Here is a 16,364-nt window from a genome sequence, read left to right on the forward strand (position 1 = left end):
AAAAAAAAAAAAGAGAGACAGAGACAGAGAGAAGGGGGGGAGGGAAAAGACAAGGAGAGAGAGAGAGACAGAAAGAGAGACAGAGAGAGATGGGAGGGGAGACTGCAGACAGGCGGAAGGAAACAGAAGACAGAGACAGAGACAGAGAGACAGGTGGGGGCTGCTCCCCGTGGGGGCACCTGGACGGGTCTCTGGGACACTGCGAGCAGAGCACTGCACAGGGTCTCGTGTGGCCTTCTCCCTTCTCTCTAAAAGGACACTTGGCAGGCACACCTCCCAGGAGTGAGCCGGTGGCCTCCCTTCTCCTTTAGGAAAGCTCCTCACAGGGAAAGTGGCCGTGGAAACCCCACCCCTCTGCCACGTGCCTGCACGGAAGGCTCTAGAGTGAGAACTGCTGTCTTTGTTCCAACCACCCCCCACCTCCCCACCCTGCACACTGCGTGCTCAGGGCCAGCAGGAAGAGGCCGGAAGGGCAAAGTGGACCTTCCAGACCCGGAGGGAGGAGCCACCGGGTAGGTGGTTGGATGCAAGGGGTACTATAGACGCCTGTCTTTGCCAAACGGATCTAATGTCCTACCGGGGACTCACCCGTCGGCTGTTTTTCAGTTAGGGTCACGTGAAAGTTCTCTGTTGATATAAATCATATCTAATCAAGGTGAGAAGGGACGGGCACAGCTCAGTCCTTCCAGGACTTTATTTCTGTAGGACCCACATCGTCTTAGGTTTCATCTATGGCATCTTTTGGCAATTGCACTGCCTTTCTCCTTTATTGGTTTAGTTGCTTTCTGGCAAAGACCTCTGATCTTAAGGTGAAATTCAAGAGTGTAAGTGTTGAGAAGCCATTAAAATGTAAATTATGGGGTTCTCCGAAGGTTCTGTGTGGCCCCTCTCCCAAGTACCCTCTACACCACCCCTCACACAGGCTACCCCAGGCCCGTGGGGGGGTTGACGACCTTGCAGACCCATGAGCAAAGCAAATCATCAGAAGGCTTGGGTGCAGTGCACCTGCCACTGCCCTCCCCAAGGATGGGGGGCCAGGGGTCTTACACCAGGCAGAGCGAGCGAAATCAGAGCAGCGGCACCTGGTAGGGGTGCAGAGGCAGGTTCCTTCCTCCTCCAACCCAGCATCCAGAGAGGCCCGAGGTCAGTCCCTCCTTTGTGCCATGCACGGTGACCTAACTCACCTCAGACAGATGGTTCCTCTCCCCCATCTCCTGCTGGTTCCAGCTCGGCCATCGAGGGAGGTGGTGCAGGGTCTCTGCATCTGTGTTCCCACGTCCCATGCCCGCTGCTGCCCAGGGCCGATGGCAGCTCCACGGAGGAGCTGCCGCACAGCCTCGAAGCCCAGGGCTGGCCCTGCCTCCAGCGCCGTCCCACACCACAGCCCCCACCCGCAGAGCCGCACACTCGTCCCTGTCTTCGTCCGAAGATCCCAGAAAGGGCCGGTAACACTCCCCTTGCTGGTGTGAACTTCGCATCAGGTGCCTGTAAACTGCTCCGAGCAGGGCTGGAGAGACACCGGTGGGCTTCACCACCACAGAGTGCTGGGCATACGCAAGGTGCCATGGTTCTTGTTCTCTTTCTCTGTCCCCCTGCTCTCTCAAGCGGGGCGGCCACGCTGCGCACCGAGCCGGAGAGCGGGCCACTCCCAAATCACGAAGCCACGGTAGAGGAGAAGCCCTTCCCATCACCCCCCTGCCCCGGGCTGCTGGACAGACTGAACCCCCCAAAGTGCAAATTAAAGGTGCTCGGTTGCACTAAGAATACGACAAACTGGCCCCTTGTGTAATGCTAGCGGGCCCACTGCTCCGTGCCGTGAGTTCCCATAGGGAGGACGTGGAGGTGGCAGTCCGCGTGCAGCCAGAAGTCTGAAGTGTGTTCGCAAAGCACATTATACACAGGAACACACTGGTGAACAGGGCTGCAGGCCTCCTGACCTCTCAGACGCCACGCTGAGGAAAGTGGTAGCATGGTCCCCCCCAAAACAGACAACACAGGCACAGATGCACACACACACGCACACACGTATACATGCACACACACGTACGCATGCATGTACACACACGCACACACATCCACATGCACGCATATCCACACGCATGCACACATATGCACACACACCCACACACGCGCTCATGCATGCACACATGCACACACATCCACATGCACCCCCCACACTCACACATACGCACACAATGCACACATATTATGAACATGCATGCAACACAGCCACACACACATGCACGTGCATCCACATACACCCACCCACATGCACACATGCATGCACACACGCACACATCCATATGCACACACACCCACACATATGCATACACATACACACACAAGAACACATACACACATATATGTACACACATGCACGCAAATGCATACACATTCACATAAACACACCCATATGCACATACACACACACATACACACACACATATCCACATGCACACACAGCCACATCCACACATCCCCACACATGCATACACATCCACATTATACACATATACACACATCTACATGCACGCACATTCACGTACACAGAAACATACATACAGATGCACCCATCAACATAATACACATGCACACACATCCACATACATATGCACACACACCCACATTCACCCATACATGCACATGCACACACACGCATATGCATCCACATGCAACATACACAAGTGTGCACACACACACACATACACAAACACACACCCTGAAGATAGTGACCAGAACTAAAAACGTATGCCTGCTGTCCCAGCCCCTAGCCATGTGGGGAGAGGATCAGGGTGGGTTCTGCCTTACCAGGAGGACCCTGTTTGGAACAAGAGGTTCCCCTCCTCACAAACTGCCAGCCTCCACTGGCGTCCTTCCTGTGTGGGACACGGTGAGAGACCTCAGGAGAGTGGGACGCTCATCCTCGCCATGTGACACGGACCAGTGCTGACTCTTCAGCTCAAGATCCCTGATGCAGGCGGTGAGCTGGAGGGTACAGACCGGCAGGATGGAACCTCCCAGAGTGGAGCAGCCCGGGAGGGAAGGGCACCTCTCCGGCTGGCTGGGACTGTCCTGGCTGCCTGAGAAAGAGCGTGGAGAGAGGGGAGGCTGAGGCTGATGGGGAAAGAGCTGCCCTAAAGACGGGACCGAAGGAAGACAAGGCAGCTGCCCCGCTGTGAGGAGAGCTCAGGCACAGACGGGCCAAGGCCACACCGAAGAGCCACGAAGGCAACCCAGAACGGTTTGTGTGGCAGGCCTGCCGTCTGCCCAGGCCAGCACGGCAGAGACCCCACGGCACTAGAGGGCATCCGGGCCAAACTCCCACCCAACCTGACTAGTTGCGTGCCGACTGCCTGTCCAGCCACCAGATGTGCGGTAGGTTACCCAACAGGTTACCCACAATAGCACAACCCCACTGTCGTCATTAACTGGCTCCAGTCCTCAAACCAGCCTCTGTTTTAGTGACAAAGGGCACATGACAAGGAGGAGGAGGATAGGGTAGGGCACCAGAACCGAGGAACCCCCACCTGCGGCTGCGTGGTACCCTCCCCGGGGCAGACCAACTCAGCCCCGGGCACACGGAGTGTGAAGGTGCCTCCTTCTCTCCCCTCCTCGTGCGGATCACAGCAGCTTGCCTTCATGGCCAAGACAGCAGTGCACATTCACAGCCCAGCCCAGGGTCAACATCAGCCTGCTCTTGGTTGTGATATGTTCACCGGAACCTTGATCCTCACGGTCTACAATGCTGATGACATCACACTCACTGGATCTGGTGAGTGAGAAGCGGCCGGGACCCCAGAATCCCGGGTAAGATATGCGTGTGCCACTGGGTGGGAACTGAGCCCGGTGAGGATTCAGGGCCCATGAGATTTTAGGGGTCCAGTGATTTAGGGCACAGCCTCTAAGTAAGTAAGTGCTTGCACCTTAAGCCTTCTACCGTTAAGACGGGGGCAGAAGTTTTGGTAGGCCTCCTTAGATTTTGGAGACACAGTTGGAAATACTGCTCCCGGCTTCAGGTGGGGCCCAGAGCAGGACTCCGCAGCAAGGCTAGGCTTGGATACAAGGTGTTGAAGCCCTTGTTCCAAGTGATCAGCGGAGCCAATGTCTAGAGGTATTTATGGACGTGAGGACACGGTAGAGTTTCTGGTAAATTCTAGTGTGGGTGTCGCAGTACAGACCCTCAGTGTTCTCAGGCAACATTGAGAAACTCTCAAGAGTTTTCCCACTTGAGGGGCACCTGGGCGGCTCAATCAGTCAAGTGCGACTTCAGTTCAGGTCACGATCTCACAGTTCGTGAGTTCAAGCCCCACATGGGGCTCTCTGCTCTCAGCACGGAGCCCACTTCGGATCCTCCTCTCTCTCTGCCCCTCCCCCCCACTCACAGGCTGTCTCTCTCACTCTCCCTCTCAAAAATAAATACACATTTTTTTTAAAAAAGTGCTTTCCCGTTTGAAAAAACAGTTTCTGGTGTGCTTTGGGATATTTTATGGATGGGCTATGTGGCCAGACCACCAATACAAGCTTGCTGTTACCAGACCCACGGAGTCATGACTGGAAATCCGTCACGTGCCTCTTCCTTCTTATGCTTGTGCTCTCATAGAGGTTCTCTTGAGAAATAATACAAGAGGAGGACGTTCCAGCCCGAAATTCACACACGTCAGCACAATACGTTAGTGCCAGAAATGGACTCTGCCACATCGTAGCCCCTCTGGCTGGCCCTGCAGGCAGTGAAGGGAAATCCTCCTCTTAATAGAAGATCTGTGGGCACAACACGTAACCGTTCCATTTATATGAAATATTCAGACTCCAAGTCGGCAACGCAGATGGCTTGCGCTGCTGATCAGGACATAAAAGGAGCAAGATCAGAAAAGTAGAACCAAAAACTTGGGGAGAACAGGCATGTGGCTGGCCTGCAAAAGAGGCCTGATGCTTGAAGATCCGTGTGTCTGGTGTTAACACACACTAGAAAGCGTCTCCTGCGAAGGAGGCACCGAGCCACTAGGGGGGCAGGATGACGCATCAGTGGATCCCAGCCGGCCTCTGTCCTCCACAAGTCCCAAGTCCACGGCTTATACCATTGTTCCATGAACAGAGTGTCCATGAGGAGAGGGAAGAAAGCACACACGAGTCTCGGGGCACGGCCTTCCCCTCATCAAGCCCGATGTGGCGACTGTCACTGCTGAGTGCCGAGCTTGCCAGCAGCACAGACCAATGCCGAGTTTCTGGTACGGCACCATGCCCTGGGGAGACCAGCCAGCCTGATGGAGGCAGGCCGATGACCTCAAACGCCCTCCACCTTGGAAGTGAAGTCATTTATCCTTACAGAAGTTTATAGATACTTTAGCATGGGTTTTCTTTCCTGTCTTCCCCGTGGCTTAGAGCTCCCAATCTATTGACCTACTGTCTGCAGAAGATTAAGGATGGCCACAAATTCTTTGACACTCCTCCTATCAAAGGGTGAAATCTATGCTCCTTCTCCTTGAAACTGGGTGGGTTCTTTGACCAACAGACTAGGACAGAGGTGACACTGTGCTGGTTTCTGGGGGTAGGCCTCAAGTGGCTTCCAATTTTTCACTCTTGGAATGCTTGCTCTCAGGGAAGCCAGACAACACGTAGATATCCAACCACCCTGGGACTGCCATGCTGTGAGGAAGCCCAAGCTGGCCTCAGGTAGGGGCTGCATGGGAAGTGAGATCCACCTGCAGCCCCAGTGGTTACAGCCATTTCAGGGAAGAAGGCTTCAGATGTGACCAGCGCAGCCACCATATGACTGCAACCATAAGAAGGACCAACTGAGACCCACTACCTTACCCTGCCAACCCCAGGAAAGTAAATCATAATAAATTGTGGTTTTTAGGCCACTCAGTTTCTAGGTGGTTTGTTATGCTGTATTACACAATCGAAACAGTATTCCATACAACATTTTTTTGTGCCAAGAGACCTATGTCAAAGTAAAGAAGGCATGAAGGTTGGCACATGACCACGGGATTCACTAATGTCACCCGGGACCCCATCACCCAGAAACAGCCAACCTAGTAAGAACGACAGAAAGGCTTGTTAATGGCTGAGCTAAGGGGCCCACTCTGGGCCAGAACCTCTCAGGATTCGGTCACTGTCCCCCAGGATCCAGGGTTTGTACTGAAACCATGATCAGTTAGTGGCCCTGGGTCACGAGGGCCTCAAATACAAGCTCCAGGAACCACAGAGAAGCAAGTGTGCCCATCACCACCGTCGTCAGTGAGCATGATCAGCGCTTCCTTCCTGCCAGTGCTGTTAAAGGCTGTGCTGGGTTGGGAATCCCGATTCCCTGGCTAGAACTGGGGAACGTTTCTGTCCGTATCTCTGCTCCGCTGGAAGCCGCGACTACCATACAGCCGCCTGAGTCTTCCCACGCCACTGGACAAGCAAGCAAAGAATGGACTTACTGTATAGGAGGGGCAATCAACCCCAAATACCCTGAAGGGCTAGGTTTGCTGATACTCACTGGGGACAGGGAGGGAAACATCTGGAACTGACAGGTTCGCTGGGACATTTTAGTCCACGCCAAGGATAAGCTACGAACGGACAATTGCAGCAATCATGACCCCTCCAGGGCAAGGCAACCAAGGGTTCCATTCCTCAGGACAGACAAATCCGACTGGCCACACTTCTAGCTGAAGGAGACCAATCCAGAAAGGGGGGTGGAGGAAGGAGAGGACGGGTATTGATTTCAGCCCTGGGACCGTTTGCAGTGGCAGGGACCAGTGCGTGGCTTGACAACCTTTTTTCTAAACTTTTAGTAGATTGCAGCTAGATAGCATCTTAGAGAATCCTACCTGCACCGCCCTCAGGAAATAAGCAAGGGCGTGCCTCCTCGGGGCGGGTGTGCGGGGACAAGCCATAAAGGACTCAGGTACGGCCCGTCAGGTGGCCTGGCTGCACCGCAGGCCCCAGAGTCCCCTGGGGCGGCCGTTTCCAGTGCGGCAGGCGAGTGTGAATGACACCACAGAGCCTTCCTCAAGTTCACCACGAGGCCTCCTACTTGCTTTCTCAGGGCTTTCTCGCTGCCTCTGAGGGATGAGATGCACCAGGGTGTGTGACCGCCCACGCACGTGCAATCGCAAGTGTGAACTGAAGTAACTGCGGAGGGAAAATCAGGCTGTGAGCAACAGGACCCGGCAGACCCATCCCACCCTCTCGCTTTCCCTGCTCAGACGGGTCCGATCTCCAGGGGCTCCACGTGGTCTCTCTGAAGACAGAGCCATCAGCCTGTGGCGCACAGTGGCCTCCTTGGTATTGGTTTTCCTGCCTTCTGGTCTCAGTCCCCTCTTCCCTGAGATTGCCCCAGGAGAAACGTTAGCACAGAAGCCTTTGCCTCGGGCTCTACTTTCTAGGGCAACTAGACTAAGAATAGACAACAACAATCATACAATTTTAACTACGCAGCCTGGTTCACAAAAAGAAGGAGAACTTTATAGTGTCCAAAATAAATGAGAAGTCAAAGCTAGAGTGGTCATGGAGCCGGTGCTAGGTCAGCCCTCAGGGAACAAGGGACAGGGACAGGAGTGGTGACGGGTTCATGTGAAGCTCAGATAAGAGATATGGCCAAGGGCTTGCGTTCACTGGAGCAACAGCCTCCCGTATCAGGCGGGAGCTTGAAGGGCCCCCCATCCATGAAATAAAACTAGAGAAATTCTACCCACTGTTCCAAGAAACCAGCAAGGAAGTTCTCCATCTGCCAGGAGGTCAGCATGAAAAGGCTCACAAAAGAAATAGAAACTCTGAGCATGTGACATGTAGCCGTGCAAGGTATGAATTTCTACCCATTCTTGGTGTGTGGGTCTCAAGATAAGGATTAGAATAAAAGTTGTGTCACGTGATTGGACTCCCTGGTGCCCAGGAAGGAAAAACCATGCATGCTTTCCAGGAAGGACACTTCTCCAAGCTAGAAGATGAGCCGCAGGAAGTGTCATCCGAGCAGGAAACAACAGGACTCGCGTCTGGGACCAGAGACACCTGAGAACGTAGACATGCAACGAGACCAAAGGCAACATAAACACAGAATGAGCGACACTTTTAATGAAGAAAGTAATTTAGAAACTCAGAAATTAAAAGTATCACAGAAATTGAAAACTCGAGGGAAGAGCTTAAAACAGATGAGACCAAGCGGGAACAGGATTCATCAAATCAGAACATAGAGAAGGGAATATTATCCAGAAAACAGCTCAGAAAGATTAAAAGTTGCTTAAATTATGGGCCATCAAAAGATATGAAAAACAGAATGAAATGATCCACCGGAGGCATTGAGGAGAGGATGAGAAAGAGGTGATGCTCAGAGATAATGACTGAGAACTTTCCAGAATGGGCCATGTATGAGGTTGCTAGGGCCGCCATAACAAAGCACCATAGGCTGAGGGCTTCAACAACAGACATCGATTTCTCCTCGTCCAGAGGCTGGATGTCTAGGGTCCAGGCGTGGTCAGGGCTGGCTCCTCTCCTGGGCATGTAGACAGCCATGTTTCCCTGTGTCTTCACACACTCGTCCCTCTGTGTGAGTGTGTGTGTCCCCTCATCGCTTCTTATGAGGACACCAGTCCTTTTGGACCCTGTTCTTCCTTACTCACCTCTTTGTTAAAGACGCTGTCTCCAAATACTGCCACCTTCTGAGTCGCTGGGGGTCAGAGGTTCAGCATGTGGGTTTGGGGACACGATCCAACCCATGCCATGACAGAAACAACCAGGGATGAAAACCGTGGAAGCAGCAATTGAGGCTCAAGCAAAACCAAAACACAGAATCCTCACGAAGAGGAGCCGTGGAGGAGACAGGACGGAGGGAGTGCACACGTCCAGGGGCAGTGCCAGTGACCGCAGATGTCCGTGAGCAGAAGACAACACTGTCACTGTCCGGACGGAGACCCGCTGCTGAGTGAGAACGATGCCTGTGGGACTATCGCTCCATGGGGAGCCTGAGTGGCTCTAGACCAACGGACCGGGAGCACGTCCTCGTCCCTAGGGCCCTGGGGAGGAAGCAGGACCGGCGGACGCTGAGGTGCAGGAGGCAGCGGGCAGCTGAGTGTAAGCAACCAGGCATAAAACAGCAGTCCGTGACTCACTGGGGACACCGAAGGTCAGGTGGGACAAAGGGAGGGAGCTTCGGGCCCCCAGGTGAGGTGTGGACGCCCCCCAAATGACTCGCCCCCCACAGGACGCCCCCCAATGATCCATGGGGTGCAGGAGAAACTGGAGCTTCTCTCCACAGTTACCTCTTGACCCAACACCAGGAGGACAAGTGACCGCCCCCGTGGCGGCACCAGGCCACTGACGCCCAAGGAGACGGAGATTGGGTGGGCCTTCCTTGCCCTGGGCCACGGGACACCGTGTGCTGTCCACTCTGCTCCCGGGCAGGGACCACAGCGAGCAGCTCCCTGCAGGCTCCGCCCACCTCAGGGGAACCTCTTTTATTTTGCACAAAGTAGCCCGGTAGGCGAGTGGCCCCTCCAGTTCATCTCTCCAGGCACAGTCAGAATTAGTGCAGCAGGCCTAGCCCCCCGCCCCCCACTCTTACAGGGGCCTTGGCAGCCTCCAGCTCCCCAACTCCCTTCCTGCCCCATCCCCAGCAATGTCCCCCCGGGGGTGGGCGACCCAGGCCTCTCAGCCAAGCCCTGTTCACCACATTTTGAGAACAGCCACCCCGCTTGCCCAGCATGGGCCTGGGACACATGCTGGTGACTCACTCGGCCTTGGGGAGGCCCCCCAGGCCTTAGGAGCTCTCCTAGGAAGGCTGGCAGGGAACTATAGGGACCAGAGACCCAGGGTGTGGTCTACAAGGGAGGGCGTGGGATCTGGGTGGAAACAACACTCTGGCTGTGGGGTTCTGGTTCCACAGGGAGTGGCACAGTAGGGCCTGAGAGGTTGGAGGGGATCCCTCAGATCCGAGAGGACCACATTTCAGGTGACCTGTGCCCACCACTGTGGTTTACAGATGAGGCTTCATTTTAACTAACCAGCCCTCACCAAGTAGATATGTGCTTGAAAGTCGTGTACCCGAGTGCGCGCACATGTGCACACAGCGTGGTGCACGCACACCTGCACACGGTGCACACACACCTGCACGCACAGCCGCACAACCAGAGGACAGCCCCAGGGGCCCCAGGACGGGGCTGACCCCGGTCTGCTCCTGTAAGCTGCTCACAGGCCACGTGGAAGGCACAGGAGGCTGATGATCGCGATACCCTTCTCAGGCCCGAGGGCTGGCCCGCGTATTTAACAAAAAGCACAAGAACTCGTGGGACCTGTCCCTTCCAGGTGAGAGTAAAGTTCTGAGTTACCAGGGACAAAACCACTGCTCTTTTTAAGAAACAGGTGATGTGCTCTGAAAACCGAGACTTGATTTAATGTCATGTGACTTTGTTGCCAAAACCTGTTCAATCTGTTTTCTAGTCTGTTAAGAAAAAGGTCTCCCAAATCAAACGTTCCGGTGAGTTTTGAACCCTTTTATTAAAGACACACTAGCGCAGCCCAGGGATGGGTTCCAGCGAGGACGGGGTCTACAGAGGCCTGTGCGCAGCTGACGGGCCACAATTTCGCAAGCACAGCTGAAGGTGCCCTTCTTTGTTCGAATTTGCGAATTTACATATTTTTCTGAGGTGTTCTTTTTAGCTGTGACAGCCATGTGTGGAAGCAAGCCCGTCACGGACGACAGCCGTGCGGTCCCGGGTTTGCAGCGAGAACGCCAGACCACGGTGTAAGAAGCCATGAGGCATGTTCATTCACACCAGCCTCCTTGTGCTTTTAAAATTATTGATTTTTAATTATTTATCATCTTAAATTGAGGGCAAAATCTTTTTTAATAATAAATGAACATTTTGAAATACTGTTTATTTCATTTTATCTCATTTTCATGTGTGTTTTGTAGTATATTTAATATTTAACATGTTAGTGGTGTTAATCATGTTCATATTTTTAATTAAATAGATTACATATATTTAGGGGCATTTGCTCAGATGCTTTTTACCGACGGGTGGGTGATCAGAAATGTTTAAAGACCACTCATCAAATAATTTTTTTTTTAATTTTAAAGAACTAAAAAATATGTTTAAAATCCTGAGAGGAAAATTGGAAACGGCGGAGAACAGAGTGTGACTGGCCGAGAGTTTTCCACAGGCCTGTCCGTTAGTTCTCGGACGAAGCAAGTGGAGGGGCTGCTGCAGAGCAGAGGTTTGATGGCTCCTCTCTGGGGCCGGGGAGGCAGTGGGTGAGTCGCCAGGCACGGTCATTGGTGCCCCACGCACGTGATAAAGCTGCTGTCTTGTGGGAACTTGCCAGTGTTCACCGTGTCTGACCTACAAGCCCGCGCTCCGCGTGGCGGGGTCGGGGCAAGGAGTGAGCGTGGCAGCAATGGGGCAGAGCGTGCTGTCCCCAAACACCCCCAGTGCTGGTCGTGCAGGTGACGGCGGACCCAGCAAATATGCCACGGCGCCTCCGCAGCCAGGCGCGCAGGGACAACCGGGCACCCAAGTGTGGGCGACGCAGGGCGCCCACCCACCGTGGGCTCACCGTCCCCAGAAGCACAGAGGGGATGTTGGGTGTTCGAGTCCGTGAAGTCGGTGACGGCCTCTCAGGAGAGCCTGCCGCCAAGGACGTCTCCTCACTGCCTCGTGGTGGCCACAGCTCGGGCAGGGGGCTGTCCCCTGCGTGTTACTCCGAACACGAGAAGCAGCAGTGTGGGGGGCCCCGCCACCCCCCACGCTGCTGCACAGGGAAGCAGAATCCTAATCAGCCCGGAGAGAGGACAGGTCCTCATAAGCCCCGGGATGAGCAGCTCAGTAATGCAGGGGCTCTGTGATGTCCTGTGACACCTCCCAGGAGGGGGGGGTGGCCGTCCCCCGGGATCTCGGCAGAAACTGCCGCCCCCTGCCCAGCCCTGCTGTCCTGCCAGACTGTGTTACTCGCGATAACAAACAAGACTCACTTTGGGACAAAACTCGGCATGAAAATGTTCAAGGAGAAAAAAAAAAAAAAACCTTCGGATAATTTTGATGGGGATGAAGTGACTGATCCTTTCCGGGAGTTTATATGCCCGCGTGGGGAGGGCTTTGGATTAAAACTCTTGGTCCTGGGAACTAACGCATCGCGCTTCCTGCCGCCTGTCACTTGAAACGAAAGTATTTGGCTTAAGCTCATTTTTTCTCTTTAAGCTGCCCGGCACACACTTTGCCCCGAGAGTGGTTTTACAAAGCGAAGATATTTATTCCCCGAGCTGTGGAAAATCTGTGCCCCTCCAAGTGACCTGCTTACATGACACATTAAGTAACAAAGCGCACGTGCGAGGCGCTGCTGGGTCCCCCCCCCCCGACGGATCCTGCCTGCAGGTGCCACTGTGTGATCTGTGCCCGCGTGTGGGACAGCGTGAGTCAGGTCACAACGTCCCGGGTAAGTGCCGGGGACAGGGGGGAGGGCCCTGCCTCAGGGAGCTCCCTGCCCTCCCCCCCTCTCCAGGGCAGGCTTCAGCAGCAGCAGCAGCGGTGCAAGAGACCCCCGCCACCTCTGGCTGCAAGCCCCAGTCTCCCTCTGTACCCAGGGGAAGGGGACATCCACGCCCAGGCCTGCCACGGGGCCAGCAGGGAACCAATGGCGTCCGTCACAGCTTACGTGAGAGCATGTGAAACAGGGCAGAGTGATGCCAGCCCCAGAGCGCTGGTGGAGGTGGGGAGGGCAGCTTGTACGGGTGCAGCCATCCTGGTCTGAAGGCCCCTGGCACGGACTGTGAGGGCGTCTCCAGGGCTGTGAGCGTGTGGCCGCCCTCGTCCATCTAAGTAACTCGGGCACACGCCGAAGGTGCCTAGAGAGTCCCTAAGGTCCTGTGCGGAGGAGGCAGGCAACGATTGGAGGTGGAGGGGAGAGGCCATGAGGGGCTGCTTCCAGGGCACCCCCGTGTTGTTCCCTCCTCACACCCCAAACAGACCCAGCCGCCAGGGAGCTAGCACAAACACAGCGCGGCTCCCTCCCAGCCAGGCCTGCGAGGTCCAGCCCGCGTGGGGTGTGGTCCCCCCATGGTTTTTGTCACCATCTGCAGATTTCTGATCTCCTTCCAGAGTGGAAACAGGGGCGCTCCAGTCCATCCGCAACTGTGTGCCTGGCATCTGGAACATGCTGGAACATGCTGGAACACCGAATGAGTGTCCCGTTTGGGTTTCTGTCGACTCAGTGAGTTAGGAGCCTGCACTAAGGAGAAGAGGCTGAAACAGGGCAGTCGGCCCACCCAGGCCTCAGCGCCCCCATTTGTAAAATCGTCAACGAAAGAGGACTATATTTAGGGACCCCCTGCAGCCCACATTCTGATTCTAAGGACTGGAAGAATGAGCTGAAAGGGAGAAGCTGGTGAGGGTTAAAGACATTTCTCTGGAGACGGACCACCTGGCTGGAGTCAGGCTACTCAGCTGCCCTGAAGGAGCAAGGAAGTTTCTGGAATTCTGGCACCTGCCTGCCCACTGAAGGAAAAGTTTAGTGCCTCAGGCATTCCGCTCGGAAGTGTGCTGACTGCTGCACACTGAATATTGGCCACGCAAAGTGGCCTATGTCCTAATCCCTGGAACCTGTAAATGTGAACTTGTATGTGGAAAAAAGGCTTTGTGGATGGGATTAAGTAAAAGATTTGGGGATGAGAAATCATCCTGGATTATCAGGATGGGCCCTGAATGCAATCCCACATGTCCTTGTCCAAGACAGGCCACAGGAGATGCAACACAGGTGTATGAGCAGGGTCGCATGACCACAGGGGCGGAGACCACAGGACTGACCACAGGACTGGCTACGGGCCACGGCAGGGGGCAGCACCGGCGCTGGGAGGACCTCCAGGGGAGCGCGGTCCCGCCGACCTCTTGACTTCTGCCCTCTACTTTCAAGCTCATTCTTTGAAACATTGGACTCAGACTGTGGGCTGCAGGGGTCCCTAAATATAGTCCTCTTTCGTGGACTATCTTACAAATGGGGGCGCTGAGGCCTGGGTGGGCCGACTGCCCTGTTTCAGCCTCTAGGCGTGTGAGACTAACTTCTGGAGGCTGCGAGCCACCACGGGTGTGGGACTTTGTTCCGGTGGCTCCAGGAGGCTGGCGCCCGACCACGGGGACAGGGCTGCAGCTGCCAGGCGGGAGGGTGAGCAGTGGGCTCCGTGGCTCGCCAGACCCCACCGTTGACGTGACTGCCCCGTAAGTGACATTTCTGGACGTGAAGGGTGGGTTCTTGTTGGAACTTCCTTCACTATCTCATCTTACCTAGTCTTAAAATGAACTTGAAAGTTTATTTGCCAAGTTTCAAGAAGCCAAAAAGCTCCCCCTGAGATCTGGGTCAGAACGGCGGTAAATGCGGGGCCGGGGGTGCACGCGAGACCCCAGCCCCGTCCATCACCTCAGAGAGGAGGCGGGATGGGCCACGTGGATGCGGAGTGACCTCGCAGTGAGGACCGCCACGAAACGCTGAAACACTGTGTTCCTTTTAAGTCACTGTTCCGCTCCACAAAGAGGCGCCACCCAGCCCTGCCGATTCCCGATTCCCCGAGTGAGGACACCCTTTGTGTGCGTCCCGCTGCACGGAGGAGGCGAGGGAGGCGTTTGCGGATGCGAAGGGCTCAGGCTTGTGTGTGGAGCGTCCTGAGCAGAAGCCCTAGACCTCCTCCCTCCAGGGATCCCTTGTCAGGCCCCCGGGGAGGAGCAGCCCCTCCCCCGCCCAGCCTGCAGGCAGGTCCTTCTCCGCCACCGCCTCCCTCACAAGCCCCACGTCTGCTGGGACACTCACTCTGAAACACAGGCCCTCACGCAACGTGTGGAGGTCCCTGGGGAGCCCAGCCTGCGCTCCGGCCCCTTCGGGAGACTGGAGGTCAGTAGGTGTCCACAAGGAAGTGACCTGCCCGAGACCACAGCCCACACAGCTCCAAGCGGGGATCTGGGGTCTGGTCACCTCTGTACGAGGATTCTGCAATGCACAAAAGTGTAGTTTCCGGAAAATGAAGCTCACTCTAGGTGCCAAAACTTCAACAGTGTTTTAATGGACTATTTAATCCAAACATTTCATTTAAGTATCATTTAAACTTCTAGTTTTTCTGAAATGTGTTTTATGACGTTGTGTGTCCTTAAGTGCAGTTTGACATGGAGACAAAGCTGCACGATGGGAGGCGGTCCCTGAGGGGCGGGAGCGGGAGACTGTTCTCTGGCAGGAAACCAGAGACCCCGCGAGAACAGTCACATGGTGGCACCTTTCGCTGAGAAGCACTTCCTTTCCTCCGGCAGCGGGGAGCACCAGGCAGGCGCAGTCACCAGCAGGTGCTTGTGCTGCGGGGAGAGGGCCGCCGGGCCAGCCAGGGGGGGTCTGCGCGGCCTCTCTAGGCAGGGATGGGCGCAGCAGGGGATGCCCAGGGTGCAGGGCGCCGTCGGCTGGCTGGGGTGCCGGAGGCGGAGGGTTTGAAGATAGAGAATGTGATGGGTCACGGGAAACGCTAGACACATGTGCCCTGTGGTATTTTCTATCGTTCATACTTAATGCAGCTCTGGAAGACGCGCGTGGTTCCTCACGTCGGGGTATCCACGGGGGCCATGCCACCGAGGGAGAGGGCCGCGTCCCAGCGCCTCGCTCCCACGCTCCACGCCAGAGCAGCCACGGCGGGCTGCTTTCTATGACGACACCCGCTCCACCCTGGACACGGGCCTCTAGGTACTCGCTTTCCGCCGACGGGCAGTCGGGCTGTTTCCTGCGTTTGAACATTTCAAATACAGCCGCCGTGAACAATCTTGCTCGTCTCCGCGGGGCACACGCTGAGGGGATGAATCGTCGGGTCACGGGGCTGGTGGACACGCTTACCTTTAGCGAGTGACCAAAGTTCTCCCGTGGTGGCCGGGCCAGCCTACACCCCCAGCCCCTGCGGGGCGTCCTTCTAGCCCTTCATCCCCCACGTCTTGGCTTTGCCGTCTCTGGAACGCCAGCCTTGCTGGCGGGCGCTGGTGTCTCAGTGTGGTCTGACGTGCTCTCCCGATGGCGGATGAGGCTCTGTACGTTCTTACTCGCTGACCGCCCACCGGACACCCTCTTGGGGGAAGGGACCGTTCACCGTGTCACCACGTTTCTGCTGTGTGGTGTGGGCCTCCTTTTCCATCTGTGGGACTTTCTGCAGGAACCACCCTCCACACTGTAACTTGTCTTTTCACTTCCTTAACGAGGTCTTTTAAATAACAGACGGCCTTAATTCTAAGACGGGCCAGTGTATCCTCTTTGCCTGTAGTTAGTGGTTGCGTATCCTGAGACCACACATTTCTATCCTGAGGCTCGCCGTCCCGAGATCCTAAACATAGTTTCCTGTATTATCTTGTAGGGAACTTCTTTTTGTCTTCCGTTTT

The sequence above is a fragment of the Felis catus genome, chromosome C2 (genome assembly GCF_018350175.1).
Source record: "Felis catus isolate Fca126 chromosome C2, F.catus_Fca126_mat1.0, whole genome shotgun sequence".
Taxonomy (NCBI): Eukaryota; Metazoa; Chordata; class Mammalia; order Carnivora; family Felidae; genus Felis; species Felis catus.